The 20,810-nt window shown below is 38.2% G+C and overlaps 1 protein-coding gene across 3 annotated transcripts in view; it reads right to left on the bottom strand.

The window, feature by feature from the left end:
• The window catches only part of ENOX1 (ecto-NOX disulfide-thiol exchanger 1), a 560,973-nt gene that overhangs the window by 387,848 nt on the left and 152,315 nt on the right, over positions 1-20,810 (bottom strand). For 2 of the 3 annotated variants that reach the window (XM_034665221.1, XM_034665223.1), the window contains exon 2: positions 2,577-2,706. The gene's annotated coding sequence lies outside the window, so the exon portion shown is untranslated. Of the gene's footprint in view, positions 1-2,576; positions 2,707-18,517; positions 18,541-20,810 lie in introns of those variants that run through there. The other variant, XM_034665222.1, reaches the window with a different exon arrangement.

Genomic DNA, 20,810 nt, shown 5'->3' with positions numbered 1-20,810 from the left:
TATATACACGTATAAAATCATTAAGTTGTATACCTGAAGTTAATATAATGTTACATGTCAATTATATCTCAATAAAATGAAATAAATGTTAAAAACTAAACCACTCATTTCCAATAAACAGATCTATATAAAATACTATTCAGTGTAAGAATTTCAACTATGAATTGTCAAAATCAAGTGATTCTAAACGAGGATAGTGGTGCAGCTTGCCGTAACACCATGCAAAATGTTCAATAGAGACAAATCGGCAATGCCAAGAATTTTTCGTTATTGTTATGAAAATATTCAATAGAGATAGTTCAACAATGGCAACAACTCTTATTGTTATCTTGTTCCCCGCCCCTGTAAGGGAGTTGGAATAAATACTGTCTTACCAATTGCCTGAGTGTTACTTGTAGAAACCTGAGTTAACAGGTGCCATGTTTACCATCTACACTAATGCCATCCCACTGCTGTACAGTGATGCCCAGGGAAGCTGCCATTCCTTCGTCTGGCTCTGTGCACCCAGACACGCACATGCTTCCACAGATCCATCTGTTAGGCATCAAGAATTACCATACTTAAGAAGAATAATCCTTCAGTCTAAATGTTTAAATGTTAGATGCTAAGTGTACACTGAAGGATTTAAAGCAGGGAACTTGCAAATATGACTCAGTCACACATCTGGTCCAGCCCTGTCCGGATGTCAGAATGCATCAGTCATTTTGCATTTATTTATAATGAGAGAAATCAAGTCACAGACCATGTGGTCTCAAAGGTCTACTTAGATGATGATGAAGACCTATGATACTCCCTGAAGTATGGCAGACTTTCCAAGCTGATTAAGTCTATATGTTTCTGACATTTTAAATATCTTAAGTCAGTGATTTCAGCCACTTGGGAAAAACAATGTTGCAACATGTAATTTACGTTATTTCAAAAGAGCCAGTTCAATCTTAAATCATTTCTAATGCATCCTAGCAATGCTGCTTTTGCAAAGCCGCTTTGTAACGCAACCACAGAATGTGGCTGAACAACCAATTACTTTGTACAGCCTGCAAAACAAGGAAATCTCCCAGCGGTTGGGAGCTCTGCCCAGGGGCCTGGGCTCGCCCCTGGCGTGGGACCTTACTCTTCTTCATGAGTTCCAGCAATACCACATTGTTTTCCAGCCTCATGCACTGGCCTCATAAAACAGATTCCCTAAAAGATCCCCAAGATTCTGATGTCACATTCAGGGTGGACACTTTCCTTTCCTTTTTGCCAGTTCTGCATTTTTTTTTTTTTAGTCATTCATATCCAGTCAATCACTGTCCATAGCCATCCTCACATATGAATGTTAATACCCTATTTTTAAGAATTCTTGGTAATTTGTTTTGTAGGGGAGGGCAACCACAGGGAGGCAAGCCAAGGAAAACCCATTTCAACTACCCGGAGCTCTCCTCTGTGAAGCCGTCAGCGAGAACAGACTAATGTCCCACACGGACTAATGTTGAACAAGACCGTGTGTATTACAGCCAGGAAGGGCAAACAAAGTAATTCTCAGCGGCCAGACTAGGTAACAGGAGCAGAAAATGCTGGAAGTGAAAACACAAATGTACCCCAAATGGATTACACTCATAGCCTTGTAGGTTACTAGTTTGAGAGTATTATATTGCAGGTACATCACCTCACACCTGATAGGATGGCCATTATATAATATAAACACAACAGCAAGTGTTGCTGTAAATGAACGGAAAATGGTGCAGCTGATGGGAAAAACAGGATGCAGGTTCCTCGAAAGATCAAAAACAGAACAACCATATGACCAAACAATCCCATTTCTGGGTACATATCCGAAAGAACTGAAATCAGGATCTCAAAGAGGTATCTGCACACCCACAGTCACGGCAGCATTATTCGCAATAGCCAAAAGGTGAGAACAACCTACAAGTCCATCCACAGATGAAGGAATATAGAAAATGTAGTAGATACATGCAATGGAGTATGACTTAGCCATAAAACAGGAGATCCTGACACATGCTGCAACGTGGATGAAACCTGAGGATATAATGCTAAGTGAAATAAACCACAGAAAGACAAATTCTCGGTGATTCCACTTACATGAGGTATCTAAAGTAGTCAAAGTCCAAAGAACAGAAAGTAGAATGGTGGTTGCCTGGGGGTAGGGGGAAAGGAAATAGGGAGTTTCAATGGATATAGAACTTCAGTTTTATAAGATGAATATATAAAGTTCTAGAGGTCTGTACAACATTGTATGTAGAGCTAACAATACTGCACTGAACACTTAAAAATGTGTTAAGAAGGCAAACATCTATGTTTGTTTGTTTATTTACCATAGTCAAAAATACATGGATCAGCTCTCCTAGGGATGAAAAGTATCAAAATTAGGAGCAACAGGGCATTTCGTGCTTTTCTTAGCTTACCCTGATAGTAACCTGATAGTAACAAGTCCTATGTCTGTGATCACTGGAGTAGTGTTGCTGGAAAGCGCCTCTTCAGAGCTCTGCACCCCTGCACAGCCCCACCAAGAATGTGCAGTCAGCCTCACAGCACAATGTGTGCAATGTCAAAAACACCACGCAAAGACTCTTTACCTGGTGCAAGGAAGCTGGAAACACTGGACACAGTCAGCTCCTGAGGACAATTCGCAGAAGAGGTCAAGGTCACAGGTGGGCTGGGCTGCCTGCAGGGAGGGCTGTCACTACACACAGCATGCCCTAAACCCTGAAATGGAAGCAAACACATATGTGTGACCAGAGTTGAACAATTCTGAGTCTCTTTTTCTTTTCTTTTTTTTTTTTTTTAAAGATTTTATTTATTTATTTACTTGACAGAGATAGAGACAGCCAGCGAGAGAGGGAAGACAAGCAAGGGGAGTGGGAGAGGAAGAAGCAGGCTCGCAGCAGAGGAGCCTGATGTGGGGCTCGATCCCATAAGGCCGGGATCACGCCCTGAGCCAAAGGCAGACGCTTAACGACTGCGCCACCCAGGCGCCCCAGATTGTAGGATTCTTATCTTTCAATGTTATCATGTTAACAACATTAAACTTAACAAATATATGGTTTATTTATATTTCTCTATCTTCCCTTCTTTTTCTCCCATTTTGACTAAGAACCCCGAATACTGCTGGGGGGAGGGGGGTTACTCTGAGAAATTCACAAAAATGCTCTTCTGGTATTTTTGTTTACTGTTGTTTTATTATTTTCTTCAGTTATTACAAAGTCATATCTACCTGTGCTCGCTTGCTTTTTTAGAATTACAAAAGGTAAAACTGAAAAGACAAAAAAAAATACACAGAAAAACTGAGATAAATTCTGTTAACATTTTAATGACTAGTATCTCAAACTATTTAGGTATAGATGTTTTTTTAAATGTGATTTTGAGTGTGTATATTTAAGTGTGTATATGAATGTGTTTACATGAGATGAAGAGATCTAAAATTGCTATTTCACTCACCAACTACTCATATTGCTTTCCACAGAAAGAAAAATATCCCTGCCTTGTCTATCTAGCATAGTGATACATATTCCTTATGTATCATTATCAGTTAAGCAATCTCTCAATGTTGGGCGTTTAGTTTGTTTCTGATTTTTCATTTTTATAAATAAAGCTATTATGAAAATCGTTATAGATGCTTCCTCTTACATTTTTCTCACTCTATCCTCAGGACGAATTCCTTTAATAGAAATTGTTAAAATTCTGAAACATATCACCAGTCTGTCTTGTGAAAAGTTTTATCATTGACAGTACCATCAAAAGACAACTTCATTAGAAAAAATCTTTGCCATCATGAAAGTCCAAAAATGTTGTTTTTGTTTGCATGTTTGTTTTTAAAACTGCTTTATTAAAGTACAATTTGCATACAGAACAGGATACAGCTTAATGAACTATCACAAAGCAAACACACGCTTGTACCATCACCTAAGTTACGGAACATTAATAGCATCATGAAAGCCCCCTTGTGTCTCTGCCACGACTCTATCCTTCCTCTTGAAAATGAACCACCCTCCTGACATTTAATACCATGGACTGGTTTTGTAAATAGCTTCTTTGGCTCAACATTATATCCACAAAACTTCTCCATGCTGCTCCTTGTATCTGTCCATAGTTCGCTCATTTTTGTTGCTGCGTAGTAACTAATTATGCAAATATACCACCGTTTATTTTGCCATTCTCTTGTTGAGGGGCGGCGTTGTATCATTTAATGTAGTTTATATATTTGGACACTGCTGTTTTGGTCATACAAAAGAGTAAACTTATACATATTTAACATATATATTAAATCCGTCAATCTTTTTCCTTTGTGATTACATTGCTGGTGCTATGCTTTAAAATTCTTTTTTTCCTACCACAAGATTATGAAATGTTTACCTATATTTTCTTCTAATACTTTTTTCATTGTTTCCACTTATATCTTTATGTCATTTGGAATTTATTTGGATGTAAAGAGTTAAGTAGTTGAATGACTGCTCACCCTCCCTCAATGGCTAGGCAGTTTTCCCAAGATGTTTTACGAAATAACCCATCTTTTCCCCCTATTGTCATAAAATGCTTCCTTTATTATATACTAAATTCCTATATATATCCTCAGTCTCTTTCTGGATGTTCTCTTGTTTTTTTAAAACATGCTAATATATTCTTCAATTGGTCATATAAGTACAAAGTATAAAATTCAAGAGGAACAACAGAGTGTATAAAGATAGTAAATAAGGCTTCATTCACACCTGCCCACCAGACACATAGCTCCTCTTCTAAGTTCAACCATGGTTTTGAGTCACTTGCCTACCATTCCCAAAGTAATCCCTGCATATAAAAATATAAATACACTTTTTGGTATATTAACATGTCTTTAAAATAACATACCAAAGCATAGTTTTTGAAGTGTGCATTTCCATATGAATCAATATATTTGTGCTATCTCATTCTTTGTAACATCTGCATTGTATGAATTTATTTAAAACCTATACCCCCAATGAACTAAAACACTCTTTTGTAAACTTTTGCTATTATAGCTAGACCTGAAATGACTATCTATGGCTAAATCTCAGAAGTACAATTCAGAATTAAAGTATATATGCATTTTAAAAACTATTTATTTTGAAATAAGTATAGATACATGCCTTTGTAAGAAATAATAAAGACATACACTGTACCCTTTACCTAGTTTTCCCTAGTGGTAACATCTTGTAAAACTACAGTATAATATTACAACCAAGATATATTTTCATTGAAACAGTTAATATACAGAACTCGTCCATCACTAGAAATGTTCATGTTGCCCTTACATAGCCATACCCACTTATCTCTATTCCTTATCCCTTTCTTAGCCTTTGGGAACCCACTAGTCTACTCTCCATTTCTATAATCTTGTCATTTAAAAAAATGAATGCTACAGGGATGCCTGGGTAGCTCAGTTGGTTAAGCGTCTGCCTTCAGCTCAGGTCCTGGAATCAAGCTCCACATCAGGTTCCCTGCTCAGTGGGGAGTCTGCCTCTCCCTTCCCCCAGCCCCTCCCCCAGTCATGCTGTCTCTCCCTAATAAATAAAATCTTTTAAAAAAATAAATTTTAGAAAATGAATTTTACATAAATGGAGTCATGCAGAATGTAACTTTCTGGGGTTGGCATTTTTCATTCAGCATAATCCTCTGGGGATTCATCAAGGTTGTTGCCTATATCAACAGTTCATTCCTTTTTATTGCTGAGTACTATTCCACGGCATGTATGTATCACGGTTTGTTAACCACGTGGCCTTTGAAGGACATTTGGGTTGCTTCCAATTTTTTGGCTATTACAGATAAACATGCTATAAACATTTGCATATAGGCTTTGCTGTGATCATAAATCTTTATTTTTCTGGGATAAATGCCCAGTAATTCAACTGATGGTTTGTGTGGCAGTTGCAATGCTCAGTTTTTCAAAAAATTGCCACATTGTTTTTTCAAAGTGGCTGTACCATTTAACATTCCCACCAGGATTGTGTAGGTGATCCAGTTTCTCTGCATCTTTGCCAGCATTTGATGTTTCACTAGTTTTCATTTTAGCTATTTTAATAGGTTTATAGTGATATGTCTTTGCAATTCTAATTTGCATTTCCATAATGACTAATGATGTTCAACATCGTTTCACACGCTTTTTGACCATCTACATATACTCTTTGGTAAAATGTCTCTTCATGTCTTTTCCCCATTTTCTAACTGGATTGCTTTTTATCATTGACTTATGAGAGTTCTTCATATATTCTAAGGTACTAGTCTTTTCTCAGATAAGTGGTTTGCAAATATTTTTCCCAGTCTGGGGCTTACATTTTCATTTTCCCAACACTCTTGCAGAATAAAAAAATTAATAAGTCCAATATATTGATTTTTCTATGAATCATGCTTTTGGTGTCAAGTCTAAGAACTCTGTCTATTCCTAAATCCCCCAAGTTTTCTATTTTATTCTAATAGTTTTATAGTTTTAAGTCTATGATCCATTTTGAGTTAATTTTTGCATAATGTGTGAGTATGCAATTGAGGTTTATTATTTGCCTGTGAATTTCTAATTGCTCCAGCATTCTTTGTTAAAAGGGCATCTATCTCCATTGAATTGCACTTGAACCTCTGTCAAAAGTCAGTTGTGCATATTTGTGTGGGTCTCTGTCTGGGTTTTCTGTCCTCTTCCATTGAACTATCTATCCCTCCACCAATACTACAGTCTCGATTATAGTGGTTGTATAAAAAATCATGGAATCAGGCAGACTGATTCCTTCCATTTTATTTTGCTTTTTTCAAAATTCTTATCCTAGTTCTTTTGCTTTTCCACATAAAATTTAGAATAATCTTGTCAACATCCACAACATCCACAAAAGTCTTCCTGAGATTTTGAAAGGAAATTGCTATCCAAACTTATATATCTCTTTGGGGAGAATAGAGATCTTCCACTCCATGAACAAGGCATGCCTTTCCATTTATTTAGAACTTTTTTCTTTCATAATAACTGTGTAGTTTTCAGCATACAAGTCTTGTACGTGTTTTGTTAGGTTTATAACTAATTATTTCCACTCTTTCCATTTATTTAGAACTTTGTTTTTCTTTCATAATAACTATGTAGTTTTCAGCATACAAGTCTTGTGCATGTTTTGTTAGGTTTATGACTAATTATTTCTCTTTTTTGAGCAATTGGGATATTGTATTTTTAAATTTCTGTGTCAATATCCTCATTGCTAGTACACAGAAATAAAATGGATTTTTGCACGCTTAGTTTGTATTCTGTGAACTCACTCATTAGTTCTGGGTTTTTTGTTTTACAAATTCTTTGATATTTTCTGTGTATGTAATCATATCACCTACAAATAAACAGTTTTATTCCTTCCTTCTCAATATGTGTGCCTTTTTCCCCTTTGCTTGCCTTGTACTACACTGTTACATAAAAGTGCTGAAAGCAGATATCCTTCCCTTATTCTCAACCTTAAAAAGAGCATTAAATCCTTCACCTTTAACTATAATGTTATCTGTAGCATTTTTTTTGAAGATTGTTATATATTGAACTGAAGAAATCTTTTTTATTCCTGATTTTTTATGAAAGTTAATTGTCAATAGGTGTTTAATTTTGTCAAATGCTTTTTTGGTATCAATTGATATGGTCATGTGTCTTCTCTTCTCTAACCTGTTCATATAGTGGATCACATTAGGTTGATTTTCAAATATTGAACCATCCTTGCATCTGTGGAATACATCCCACTAGGTCATGACTTATAATTCTTTAATATATTGCTGAATTTTATTCGCTACTATTTTGTTAAGTATTTTTTCATCTCTGTTAAAGATATTGGCATATGGTTTTCTTTTTTGTACTCTTTTTGTCTGGTTTTAGTATTAGGGCAATACTAACTTCATCTAATGAACTGAGAAGACTTCTATTTTCTGGAAGAGACTGTGCAGAATTGTTATTATTTTTTTAAGTGTGTAATAGAACTCTCCAGTGAAACCAACTGGGCCTGGAGATTTCTTTTGGGGAAGCTTTTAAATAATGAATCCCATTTCCTTAATACTTTCAGGGCTATTCAAGTTATCTACATCATAGTGGGTGAGATGTAATTATGTTTTTTTAAGGAATTTATTTACTCCACCTAAGTTGTTAAATTCACGTGGGTAAAATTGTTCACATTATTTCTTTTTGATGTCTGCAGGATCTGCAGTGATATCTGCTGTTTCAATCCTGATATTAGTATTTTGTGTTTTTCTTTATCAGTCTTGCTAGAGGTTTGTTGATTTTATTGATCTTTACAAAGAACAAGTTCTTTATTTTCTCTGTTTCCCTGTTTTCAATTTCATTGATTTCTGATTTTATTTTTATTCCTTCTTCTGCTTGCTTTGAGTTTAGTTTGCTATTTTTTTCCTAGGTTCATGAGATGGGACTTAGATTATCGATTTATGACATTTCCTCATTTTTAATATATGAGTTTACTTCTATACATTTTCCTCTCACAACCGCTCTGGCTTCTGCCCACAAATTTTGGTATGTTGTAGTTTCATTTTCATTTAGTTCTATGTATTTTTTAACTTCCCTTGACACTTCTTTGACCCAGGGATTATTTAGAAATATGTCAGTTAGTTTCAAAGCATTAGATCATATTATCATTCTGTTACTGATTTATAGTTTAATTTTATTCGGTCAGAGAACATATCTATACAATATCAATTCTATTACATTTGTAAGATTGTTTTATGATGCAGGATGAGGTCTTTCTTGGTATGTTCAACGGGTACTTGAATGTGTCCTTTGCTATTGTTAGGTGGAGTGTTTAATGAATATCAATTAGACCCTGCTGGCTGATGGTATTATGAATTCTTCTATTTTCACTGATTTTATGTGTAGTTGTCTTAGTCACTGTGGAGAAAGGGGTGTTGAAGTGTCCACCTATAATTATGGATTTGTCGACTTCTCCCTTCAGTTCCACCAGTTTTTACTTCACGTGTTTTGTAGCTCTGGCATTTGGTGCGGTTACATTTAGGATTGCTATGTCTTCTTTGCAAACTGATCCTCTTATAGAATGTCTGGCTCTGTCTCTGGTAATTTTGTCTACATTATCTAATAATATAATCTTGAATTCCTTTAATGTTTGCATAATATATATGTAATTGCAAGATTTTATATATCTATTCCTGTGCTTTTTACTTTCAATATGCCTATATTGTCATATTTGGAATTTCTTATAGATAGCATAGAGCTGATTCATGTAATCCACCCTGAAAATGTCTCTGAATCTTTTAGATTATCTGCATTAATGTAATTATTGATATATTAGGGCTTAAGTCTGCCATCTTATTTTTTATTTTCAGTTCTATTTTTAATTTCTGTTTTTTATTGTGTTTCAAGCAGATTAGATGGTATTGTAGAATTCCATTTTGATTTATCTAGTGTTTTGGAATGTATCTCTTTGTATAATTTTTTAGTGGCTGCTCTAGGTATGATATATATATACATAACTTATCTATTTTTACCAGTTCAAGTGAAGTACAGGAAACTTGCCTACTTTTATGTCCCTTTCCCTTCTGTATTTAAAATATATTTGTATTAAATATATCTTCTACATTCATTTGGAACCTTCATCAGACAGCATTATAATTTTCATTTCAACCACCAAGTATAATTTAGAAACCTCAAGAGAAGGAAAGTCTAATGTTATTTACCCATACTTTTGCTCACCATGTTTTCTTTTCTTGATTTTCCAAAGTCCTTTTTTTTGTTGTTGTTTCCTTTCTGTTCAGAGAACTTCCTTAAGTCACTTTTTTTTAAAGGGAAGGTCTGCTAATATCTAATTCTTTTAGTTTTACTTTTCCTGAAAATGTCTTGATACCTTCTTCGTTCCTAAAAGATATTTGCACTGGGCTTAGGTTATGGGTTCATAGTTCTTTCAGCACTTCAAAAATGTTGTGCCATTTCCTTCTGGTTTCCATTGTCTCTGATGAGAAATCGGCTGTACATCTGTTTGTCTCCTATAGGTAAGGTGTCATTTCTCTTGCTGCTTTCAAGTTTACTTGACAATAGTTTTCATATATTTAATTATAATGTGGGTTGGTGTGGATTTATTTGTTTATTCTGTTTGGGATTTTCTCAGCTTCTTGAATCTAGGTTTATACCTCTTCCCAAATTTAGCATATTCTCAGCCATTGTATCTTTTTTACCCCTATTATAATTCCAAGTACTTTTTTTTTTTTAGCACTGTCCTCTTTCTCCTTTCCTTCTGGTACTTCAGGGGCATATATATAAGATTTATTATAATCCTACAAGTCCCTGAGACTGTGTTCCTTGACTTTTTTATTCTATTTTCTCTGTGCTGTTGAGATGGAGTTTGTTTCTCTCATTTTGTCTTCCACTTCACTGATCCTTTCATCTATCCCTTCTATTCTGCTGTTGAGCCCATCTACTGAGCTTTTTATTTTAGGTTTTGTATTTTTAGTTCTAAAAATTCCCTATGCTCCTTCTCCATATTTTTTATTACCTTCTTGAGACTTTTTCTTTGCTGGGGCTTTCTAATTTATCATGTATTTCAAACCTATTTGTAGTTACTTGTTGAAGCATTTTTATCATGGGTGCTTTAAAATCCTTGTCAGATAATTCTGACAGTCATCACAATGTTGGCATCTCTTATCTTTTTTTCATGCAATTTGAGATCTTCTTGATTCTTGGTATGAGAGGAGAAATTTTCACTTGAAACCTGCTCTGAGACTCTGGGTCTTATTTTAACTGGCTGTGTTAATTGGCCTTCCCCGACACTGATCTTATGGGGGAAGGGAGGATAACACCTCATTATTGCTCCATTGAGACCCAAGTGGGAGTTTCTCATTATTGCTGGTCACAGTTGAAGATTCTGTCTCCTGATAAGGCCTCCTAAGACAATGAGCTGGGAGTTGCTTCATTACCACTGGGCAATGGTGAGTCTCTGCTAGTTCTCTTCTGTCACAATCTGAGCAGGAAGAAAGAAGGATGCCTAATTTTTTCCAGGTGGAGATGGAAGTCTAGACTCTCCACCTCTCTCCATTGATAATGCTACAAGGAAGAGAAAAGGAGCAACTTATTACTGGCCAGTGGGGATGAAAGTCCTGGCTCCCTGTTTGGTCTCTGACAGCACTTCATTTGGAGCATTGTTAGAGCCTCTAGTGGGTGGAGTCTGGATTCCCCACTCTGCCTTTCCTGGCATAGATCATGGTGGGGCTAGTTTTCTTCTGTAGTGTCTGGAGGAGTAAAGAGGTTATTGGATAAAAGTGGTCTGTCTTATCTGCTATTTCTTTCCTATCTTTCTGGATAGAAAGAGTAGACTTCACTGGGATTTCTTTTTTATCTGTAGCCATTAGCATCCCATGTGGCTGGCTTCTTCAGTATCCAGTCTTGGATAGATGAGATAAGAAGAGAATTTAGAGAACACACCACTCCTCTAGTACTGATGTTCTCAACCAGTCTACCTCCTGTCTCCACCTTTCAGAATCTCGTGTTTGCCCTATGTATAATGTCCATGGTTTTCAGCTGTATTTTGAGAGGAACAAGAAATAGTACAACTACTCCATTTTTAATTTAGATGAGCACTTGTCTATTCCCTAATTGCCTTCCACAGGTGTACCAATTTACATTTTTTCAGAGTTGGTCTTGTTTTCTGCTATGGGTTTTCATTGTAGAAATTGCTCTTTGTCATTTATTTTTGCTCTGACATCTAACTTGTTCCTGCCATTTTAGAGTCAAATTAAGAATTTCTTAAAGGAAATTCTTCCTTATAGGGTAGAAAGGACATAGGGACTCTCATTCAGAAGAAAGCTTTCCATAAATGTTCTCCTTCTTTCACATTTCTGCCTCCTATCCAGCCCTATTCACCTGATTTGAAGACTGTTAGTGAAACTTTTCTAAACCTACTCCACCTACAGAAATAAACCTTGCACAGAGTCCTGGGGAAATTTTACTCCAATTCCCAATGCCTTCTTTTAATTTATTCAAAGTCATACTATATTTGACAAAACTTCCTTGATGCTTGTGGTATTTTATTGGGATAATTCTCTTAACCTCCCTGTTCCCTCCCACCCCATGTATGCCTCTTACTGTCCATTTTCGTCAGAATTTTGGAGAGTATGTGTATGTGAACTGCCATCTTTCAGAGAAGCCTCAAGTGAACACTTTTTAGAAGTTTTTTTTTTTTTTTTTTTTTTTTTTTTAGCGGCAGAAGTTACTAACATAGGTAAGAAAACTGAGGCTGGGCAACAGCAATTTTGGTAGCTGAGTATCCATTTTCACTTGTTCAGCCCTCACACTTGATTATAGCACATCTTTATTTTCCAGACTTTTGTGCTTCATAAGTCCTTAAATACTACTTTCAACACTACTACGAACAGCATATTCCAAGAAGAAGGTGCCAATAAACTGTGGAAGACTTATCATTTAAAGCAGGAAAACAATTAAGACATCTTCTCTCAGGGGCGCCTGGGTGGCACAGTGGTTAAGCGTCTGCCTTCGGCTCAGGGTGTGATCCCGGCGTTGCGGGATCGAGCCCCACATCAGGCTCTTCCGCTATGAGCCTGCTTCTTCCTCTCCCACTCCCCCTGCTTGTGATCCCTCTCTCGCTGGCTGTCTCTATCTCTGTCGAATAAATAAAAAATCTTTAAAAAAAAAAAAAAGACATCTCTCAGTTAAAGCTTATTGCCATTAATACATAGTCCTCCAAATGAGTTTTGCCTGTTGCTGTTTTTTTAATTCAAAAGCTGAAGGTCCTGCTTTTCTCTACAAAGAAACACATACACATGAAATAAAAAGATTAACTCCTTGTGTACCTCAATGTAGTACATGATAAAATATTTGCTTCTGATGAAATATTTGCTCACAGTGAAAGATTTTAGGCAGAAGAAAGAAATGCATAAAAATATAGCTCCACATTATACTATTTAGTCATAAACTGTTACATTTTCTTTGGCATATTCCACTCTAGTTTCTTCCTATGCACTTTTTTCCCCTTCTTTTTATAAAATGGGCTCATACTATAAATACCATTTGAACCCTGCTTTATTCACTTAACATAATAATGTGTTTTCCCATTTGGTTAAATGGTCTTTAAAAACATGAGTCTTTAATGGCTGTAATAATAGTCTACCTTCATGTAGGTGCCATAACTTATTTAAACATTCTTCTATTTGAGGGTAAGCTTCTACATTTTTGCCGTTTTTAATAATGCTGCAATGCATACTATTTTACATAAATCTTTGATTTTTTTTTCCCCTTTGGATAGACTGCTAAAATTTGGATTACTGAATTGCAGCCACTGGCAGCACAAGACTCCCTCCTAGAGCAGGAAACGCTGCAGTGGGTCAGGACCAAGTTCACTGCTGGCCACAACACTGAAAAGAGATTGCAAACTCTGCATCCTTCTAGCAACACACTGTTGGGGTTCCCTTTCAAGTACCTCTTTCCTGTGCAGCAGTGTGTCCAGGCAAGCCTGAGGCTCCTCCAGCTTGCAAAAAGATTTGCCTCCTCTGCTCCTTAGGAAAGCTGCTAGGAACCAGGGAAACTGAGTCAAAAATGTATGCTTTCTTTAGTTTGCATCCTGCTTCTTTCCACCACTGGAATAGTAAGGACCAGATGAGAGTGTGAGTCAGCAGAGAGGTGAGACATTTTCTGCAGGAAGTCCCACCTACTGGTGTATCTCAGGACATATCAAAGAGTTTCCACGCTATAAGAAAAGAGCATTTTTAAAACAAAATTGGGAACACATTAACTACACATAAGTGGTCTTTTATTATTTAGTTTTCTGTTTTGGGGGTGGGAGTAAAATTTAGAAACTATGATTTCACACTGTGTGACTGTAGTGGTATCTCTGATCACATTTTGCTTTCAATAAGGCACTTTTGAAGCTGCTTTCTTTTCCTTAATAAATCTTGTAAGTTATTTAATTGTAAAAATGTGGCTTGTCATATACTACCTTCTAATATCACATTCTCTAAAACAAGAATGTTTTCTATTGCTGCCAAACAGCAGTATCTTTACACAAAAGGAACTCTCATCTGTCAACTAACTTTGAAACACCCAACTTCCATCAATTGTTTGCTCTTCTTGGAGCAGCCCTAGCAGGGAAGGATTTACATTTTATTTATTCATGCTCTTTGCTCATTTTTCTATTGAGGTGGGGTTTTTTTCTTATGGATTTGAGAAATTCCTTTAAATATTGATGATATTAACCCTATGTCTTTCATATTTGTTGCAAATATTTTTCCCAGTTTTCACGGGCATTTGATTTTGTACCCGGTGCATTTTTTTTTTTAACCATTCAGAGATGTTTAAATTTAGTATGTTAATGTGTCTTTCGCTTTAGCATTTTTTCTTATAATTTACACCTTCCCAAGTCCAAAATCATATGTATATTAAGTTATATTTTATTCTAGTCTTACTATGATTTTACAATTTCATTATGATTTTAAACAAAATATTCTGAGAAATCATTTGATTCATCATTGATTTAGATGCCATTTTTATCATATACTGAATTATTTCATCTGTGGGGTGTTTTATGGCCCTTCCAGTTGTGCCACTGTGCTATCCGTTGATCCTTAGACCGTTTCCTGGGAGTGTATGGAATATCCTGAATATTCTCTCTTCCACTGCCACTGACCTTTTCTTTTCCTCAAAAGCTTAACTAGTTCACCCATTTATTCTTCTAAATGAATTTCAGGATCAATAATTCAAAAGCAAAATTCACTTACATTTTAAACATAAGACTTAAACTTCGTCATTATTAAAGATGTTTACACCAGTAGACACATAAAAAGGCATTCAATTTTATTACTAACCATAGCATAACAAGTAGATAAAAATTTTGAAGTCTGATAATGTCCAGTGTTGGCATAAATATGGGGAGAATGGGCATTTTCATAGACTGTTGATGAGAAAGATAATTTGTAGTTATTTTAGAAGAAATGTGTATCTGTCAAAATGCAAAATGTGTATGCTATTCTTATTTTTTTTTCTTTTTAAAGATTTTATTTAGTTATTTGTCAGAGAGAGAGCGTGAGCACAAGTAGGGAGAACAGCAGGCAGAGGGAGAAGCAGGACCCCTGCTGAGCAGGGGGCACAATGAGGGGCTCGATCCCAGGAGCCTGGGAGCATGATCCCAGGTGAAGGCAGACGCTTAATGACTAAGCCACCCCAGGTGCCCCAAAATGTGTATACTATTTGATTCAACAATTCCCCTTCTAGGAATCTGTCCCACAGACATTCTTACACATGTACACAAATATTTAAGGCAGTTCATTGTATCATTGTTTGTAATAATCCCATACTGGAATTCACACAAAAGTCCACTTATAGGGGAGTGGTAAACTACAGAGTATACATTCAATGCTGTCCATATTGTGCAGCTATGAAAAAGAATGAAGTATACCTATATACAATAATATGAAACAAAATCTCTGCGATATATTAAATAAAAAATAAGTTCCAGAGCAAATATGGCCAACATAAGGCTGGTTATATTTTTAAGTCTCTGTTTCTGTGTGTGTAAGTAGGTAGGTAGTGTGTATGTGTGTATATATATATACATATATATATATATACATATATGGTATTTAGAAAGACACTAAAGGGGTAATTGTAAATGAGATTAGAGAGTAAAAAAGAGACTATAATTTTTAATCTAAGTATTTCTATGTTATTTTAATTATCCATTACATGCTTGTGTTCATGTACAACTTGTGTGTTTTAAATAAAAAAATTTTAAAAGCAACAGATATTCATTATTAACATTAGCTTTTCCTGGACCATCATTTTGGGTGTCTTTCTGTTTATTCATTCTTGAACTAGGAGAAAGTTATTCATACTTGAAGTTGGCCAACAGACAGTACATGTAACTCCTGGCTAGCAAGGCCCCTTGGGTGGTAGTTTCTGAACCCCCTCTGGGTCCTACCCTATGGTGCAAGTTAGTCTGGGCATTTTGGGTACTTAGCTAGCATTCATCATGGATTACCCTAAGTGACCAAGGTAAGATTTTTTCCCCCCTGTCATGGCATCTTTCTCTACCCCAAGGCCCATCAAAGAGTACCAAAAAAGCCACAGTCCACACACTCAGGGCTGGACGAGCTCTTTTTGCCTTCACCTACGTGGGCTCCATGGTGGGTTAGAGCAGGGAGGGGACTTGAGCAGCTGGGATGGATTCTATTCGTCCCCTCCAGCACCACCACTAAACAAGGAGGTGCAGCCTATGAAGCTACAAAACATTAATGCGGAGGAGAAGACCTGCTTCGGTGTTTCATACATGTCAGAAAGCACATAACCTGCGGGAGACAACCGCTCGCTCAGGTTTTCTGACTGGTATAGAAACCCAATACCGGCCAACAGTTTTTATTCTCAATTCAGCTCCCTCAGCCTTGTAATCAATGGAAACTCCTCCAGGAATCCTGCAAAAGGCTATCGGTCTTATTTTCCACAGGTGTTGTGTTTTTACCTTTTTCTGTGTCACTACGGGTATTTAAATGCAAAGTTGGGAGAGGCTGCTTCAAGCCTATCAGCCAGATGACACCATAAACATGGTCTTTTGTAAATAAAAGTAAAGTTCAAAACACAACATAACAATGCTAATGGACAAAAGAGGCCATGAGTACAAAAGATGTGTCTATGGACAAACACAACCCTTAGAACACTTTCTTACACGGTGGGTTCATCTGCCACTTACTAATCAAGCTTGGTGGCTCTGCAGGGTATTAATTCTTGCAAGGACCAAATACCCATTTATTGCGTTGTGTGTGTGTGTGCGCGTGCACAGAGAACAGGGAAAGGTTTGTGGCAGTTCTCTGAAGATCAGAAGCAAAGGGAGAAAAAGGAATGAGGGGAGAATTAAGGGACACAGAGAGGCTGAAATCTGGATGGAAATAAAGGTAGAAGTGGGCATAAATAGGGGATTAATACCCGTGAAGCGATGAAAAGGATAGAGTCCAAGAAGGGGTGGAAGAGAAAAACTCTATCAATTATGCATGGAAAATGGAAACTGCTGGAAAAGACATTCAGCTTAATTTTGGGGAGACTTAAAACTGGCATTTAGTGGCACCAGAAAATAGTAGGTAAGCGTGAAAGCTGCGGCAACTGATCGCAGTTATCGTGTCCACCGATAAGCATTTCTGTTTGCACAAATGCCCACTATAAAAAAAAAAGCAAAGTCGCAATGGAATTAACAACCTGGCTTACAGTGATTGTTTCCGGTAAGAAAAAAAATGGAGGAAACACTAGAATGTAAAAATAGGGAATATATGATTTTTTTTTGGTCTTCTGACAGAGATAAATGTGCTAGAAGGGTTATCTTCCACTTTTTACTTTAAATGTAGAAATATATGTTCAGTTCATATACTTCCTATAATTTCTCCATGTGAGAAGTGAGTATTTAAAATTATCCAGTATAATTAAAACAGGATGTAGATCAGGGTTTGTTTGAGCTTGTCAGTGACTCCTAGCAAGATAAGGCAGCAAAGGAGGGAACCTCACACATTGGACTTGCACTTGGAACAAGTGTGCGCACGCTGGGGTAGGCAAAGCATACTGTGCACTCCAACTTCAATTTGGGGCAGAAAGGAAATGGGACGGGGGGGTGGTGCCAGGACTCAGGGCGATATGCTCCAAGTGGGCCAGTAGGCCTTGGAAGGCATCCTGCAGTGGTTGGCAGACATTTATCCGTCAACGGGGGAGGTGGCAGGGCCCTGGCACTGGGCTGCCCCTGTGGGCTAGCAAGGCCCCAGCAGAGCCACAAGGGTAGCCAGTGGAACTAGGCAGGGCCTCAGTCCTAGAAAGGAAACCACCTGAATGAATGAGAAGAGAGTTCCAACCTGGACCACATGCAAGCTGCCTTAAGTTTCAGAAGTCAGGCACAGAGGTCTGATGTTACTAAGAGGCATCAACAAGGGTTAACATCAAATGAGTGGACGATGCGTCATGAGCACTGGGAACCATGCCCAGGGTCATGCAAGTCATAGTGACACAGAGCAAACACTATAAAAGGGTCTCCTATTATTAATAGTAGCATAACATCACAACGAATTTCAAATGATAGAATCTTCTCAAAGGAGAAATTCTGCATTTAAAGTCTGTGGCTAACACGGTTTCAAGGAATCGTGGGAAGATGACTATGGGAGAGCAGACAGACCAGCAGCTCAGGCTCCCAGGCTGCTGCCCGTCTGTCCAGGCCCCAGTGTAACATGCCTTTTAACTCTGAGCATCACCAATGAACCTTCCAGGGCCTCAGCATTCCCATCCCAACAGTCTCCATGGCCACCTTGAACACTCTTGTTGAAGCCCATGAATCGTTGGTATGAGGCTCCCATTACAAATACTCTTAGTTAAAATTATCCTATATTGTGACATTCCCGCTTACTGAACAATTCTAAAGGAAACAACCACACTCCACAGTGGATTTTCAGAACATTCCAGCTTCCGTCACCAAAGCCCTTTGAAAAGTAGACATGGTAACAAGCAAATCACAACCCTGTAAGACTAATAATGAAACGAATCGTGTTTATCCTGGCTGTGTGCCTTCTCTCTCACCTTCTGCGCCTGGGTCGGCCTTCCCTGGGGCAAGGGCTGGCATCTTAAGACTGGCTTTGTCCCACGGCTTGGGGCCATCCGTCCTGTCTCCCCTCTGCCTGCTGGGCACAGCTGTGGTGAGCTGGGCAGCTGAACAGTGTTGGCTTTCAGGAGGAGGCAGAAAGGAGAGAGACAGCTCTTAGAGGCACCCAGAATATGGCAGTTGGCTGGGTATGAGGGACAGGGAGCACTGATCAGCTCGCTCCCCGCATTAACTGCTGCAACAGGCCCGCAGGTGTGCCAAGGCAACCCAATCAGAACGAGACCCAAATTTCCTGGCACGGGTTTCTCCCAGTTCCCTCAGGTCAGTGCTACTTCAAACACAAGGGAGGCCTGACATCCAGGGGCCTCTTTCAGGCCAGCAGCGGCCTGGATGGCTACATGAAGAATTTCCCAGGCCTAACTCAGTCATCATTTCACCACGACCTTGGCACCAAAGGGGGAAGACTGGAAAGAAAGGGGCAGGGTGGGGAGAAACTATTACGGTCTAATTTTATGGAGAACAGCATCAGCTTTCTCACGGTGCTGCTGGGGAGCCCTACTTCATAAAGACCAGAGTAGTCAGCTCACAGTCCCTCATCGTTCATGGAATCCCAATCCTGGCAGGACACTCATACCTGAAAGTTACTCAGAACCCACTTTCTAAGAGATCAAAATATTGCACACAAGTATTCATTTTTATTAATCTACTAAATCTTCACAAAGCTCTTTCCCCTTTGGTTTAGAAATGAACAAAAAGCAGGGCTACTCTTTTAACACCTTTTTCAACTGGCATAGCGTGGTTTAAAGAGAACAGACAATCTACCATGGGCGATACAGAACGTTAAGGAGGAGGCCCAGAAACGCTGGTCCCTAAAGGAGAAAAAGGAAACCAATAGCACATCCCCAAACCTTTGCCCCCGAAGCTCCGAAGCTCCGCAGGCCCCAAACATCCAGGAGGGGCCAGGCCTCGCCACAGCCCTCCCTAGCCTCAGGCCCCGACGAGGCAGGAGGCCCGTGCAGAGCATGCGTGGATGGGGCTTTTCTGACCTCGGGGGCAGTTGCCACAGGTGGACTCAAGCCGTTTAGGAACAGCACCAACAAATGCTCCCCGAGAGTCTCTGCTTTAGCCTCAGAGACTTTCAAAAACGCTCTTCATCTCCTGTTTCTCCCCACTCTTAATAACAGTCTCCCCCGACGTTTCCAGGCTAATCCATCTCTAATGGCTCCTCAACAAAGAAATCTGAAAATGGTAGGCACGTTTCACCTCTGTCCCACCAGGATTTCACAAGGTTGAGAATGTGGGTGTAGTTGGAAACTCATCATTACAAAACCGTCCTCATCCGGCAAAGGGAAAAACCCCAATCATAATGCTCTGCTGAGAGTCATTAGAGAAAGCCCAAGAAAGAACAAGGAGAAGGGTCAGAGAGCAACTCTGTTCAAGTCATGAAATCATAGCCTACTGTGTTCAAGTCATCCACTAACGAGGATATATATGGACTAGGAGATTTTTATCATCACGGTTTCATTCTGCAAAACAGCACTGCATTTGCTCATCTTTCTGGATGGCCATGAAATAATGGTGCGTCTTGTAAATATAGGTTGGCCACTTCGGAGAGGGGGGTAGGAATTAATTTTAAACCTATCACATAGTTTCAAGTTATTTCCCATGAGATTTCATACCAGGCCACAGCACCGGAAGCCATCATTTCCATATTTATTGGAAACAGCATCTCAGCCAAAGTGGTGCTTTGTGTTCTCGCAGTGAGACCTCACCGGGGGAAACAGAATTAACTCACACTATCATCATAAGTGTCTAGGGCTACAGTTCTTCAAAAAACTGCAACATTTGACTCCCTAATTCAGAGGAAGTTTCTTCAAATCCACTGCACTTTAGCAAAGACTGTAATTGGAGGAACTGATTTTAACCTAATAAACTTCTTGGCCAACCTAACCAAAAAAGTTGAAATCTGTATTGTGCAAATGGCTCTTTTTTATTTTTGACTCAAATGTCTCCCAGCATTACTGCTTAGCTGGGTCTTTGTTTATCTATTGATATGTATTTTATGCTGCAAGTTTCACAATCTGTTAGAGTACATTTTACGTGAAAAAACTTGTTTTTATGTATTTTATATACGAAAACTACACATGCTCACGTGTGTGTTTACATGTATTTATGTGTGTGTCTATATGCGGGTAAGAGTGTACAGGCTCACATATATTCAAACAGCGATGAAACAGCTGATGAATAAAGAATGCTATTTCTTCCTTCCTT

This window comes from Ailuropoda melanoleuca, chromosome 7 (genome assembly GCF_002007445.2).
Source record: "Ailuropoda melanoleuca isolate Jingjing chromosome 7, ASM200744v2, whole genome shotgun sequence".
Lineage (NCBI taxonomy): Eukaryota > Metazoa > Chordata > Mammalia > Carnivora > Ursidae > Ailuropoda > Ailuropoda melanoleuca.
This window is presented reverse-complemented; position numbering and strand designations above follow the sequence as displayed.